The sequence below is a fragment of the Hylobates moloch genome, unplaced genomic scaffold (assembly GCF_009828535.3).
Source record: "Hylobates moloch isolate HMO894 unplaced genomic scaffold, HMol_V3 SCAFFOLD_3, whole genome shotgun sequence".
Taxonomy (NCBI): domain Eukaryota; kingdom Metazoa; phylum Chordata; class Mammalia; order Primates; family Hylobatidae; genus Hylobates; species Hylobates moloch.
The window spans coordinates 14,846,019-14,847,579 of NW_026652278.1; the positions used below are offsets into that span (position 1 = coordinate 14,846,019).

The 1,561-nt window shown below is 44.7% G+C and overlaps 1 pseudogene; it reads right to left on the reverse strand.

Moving 5' to 3' along the window:
* Window positions 1–916: 916 nt before the first annotated feature.
* On the reverse strand, window positions 917–1,358 carry LOC116478418 (mitochondrial import receptor subunit TOM22 homolog; annotated as a pseudogene).
* Window positions 1,359–1,561: the final 203 nt, after the last annotated feature.

A 1,561-nucleotide genomic window follows, 5' to 3' on the forward strand; every position in this document is an offset into this window, starting at 1 on the left:
GATGTTGTTCCATTGACACAAACAAATGGACACACATCCCATGCTCATTAATGGGTAGAATTAATATTGTGAAAATAACCATACTGCCAAAAACATTCTACAAATTCAATGCAAATTCTCCTCAAAATAGCACCATCATTCTTCACAGAACTAGAAAAAGCAATCCTAATATGCATAAGCAACCAAAAAAGAGTCCACATAGTCAAAGCAAGACTAAGCAAAAAGAACATATCTGGAGGCATCACATTAGCCAACTTCAAACTATACTGTAAGGCCATAATCACCAAAACAGCATGGTATTGGTAAAAAATGGGCATAGAGGCCAATGGAACAGAATAGAGAACTCAGATATAAGTTGATCTTCAACCAAGCAAACAAAAACAAAGTGAGGGAAAGGACACCCTATTCTACAAATGGTGCTGGGATAATTGGCAAGCCACATGTAGAAGAATGAAACTGGATCCTCATCTCTCACCTTATGCAAAAAGCAACTCAAGATGGATCAAAGACTTAAATCTAAGACCTGAAACCATAAAAATTCTAAAACATTAGAAAAACTCTTCTATTCTAAAAAATAAATAAATAAACAGTCGTTAATGGTCAGGGGCACATCCCTCCCACTGGCATCGTTCCTACCCCACAAGGGGAAAGTGAGATCTTCCAGTTAGGAGCAATTTGGTGAAACCGGTGGCTAGAGCTGGAATAACTGTCTGCACGGCTGCACTGTGGTATCAGCGAGAAGAAAAGAAGTCAGGATAGTGTGGCGGGCACAGTTGCAAGTTGAGTCTTTCCATGAGACAATGTGGGGAGAATTCTCCCTACTAGGTTTAGATAGATCAATGTGCCAAAGTTAAAGAAAAAATCCAAATAATCAGCAGTTCAAACACTATTGAATTTCAAACTTCTCCCACCGAGACAGCTCAAATAGCAGTAACAATCTAGATCTTTCCAGGAAGTGAAGGTAGAGCCCCTGGCATTCCTCCTGAGAGCCCTGTGTTAGGCCCTAGAAGTATCTGCTGCTGCTGCTGCACTTGCTGCTGTTGCTCCATTTGCAACTTCTCAGTCTCAAAGACAAGGGGAAGAACCAGGATCATAAAGGAAGTGGTCCCAGTCCACGAGGCTGCCCTGGAAAACCTGTACATTTTTTGAGCCACAAAGAGGAAGAGATCAAAAGTGGCTCCAGCCACGGACCAGATCCTCTCTGGAAACATCTCCGTCAGGCCCCATAGTCTCTCCGACAGGGTCTCCTCCAAGCTCCTCCTCAGTCTTCACGGCTTTGCCTTTCGGGATCAATTCATCCGGGGATGTCCGGGGATGGGGGTTTCCCCTGCGCCGACAGCAGCCACGGCGGCAGCCATGTAGTCATGTAGTCTGTATTTTTAAAAGCCCCAAGGTAATTCTGATGTAGGCTGGAGCTTGAGAAGCAGAGCTTGAAGAGCATTCAGAATCTTGGCTTTGAGTCCCAGCTGGTGGGATGGAGACTCTAAGCTCCTACTCTTTCTCCTGGTCCTCATTACAGCCCCTTCTTCTAGCCCCAGCAGCCTCCCTCTTGCCCCAGCTG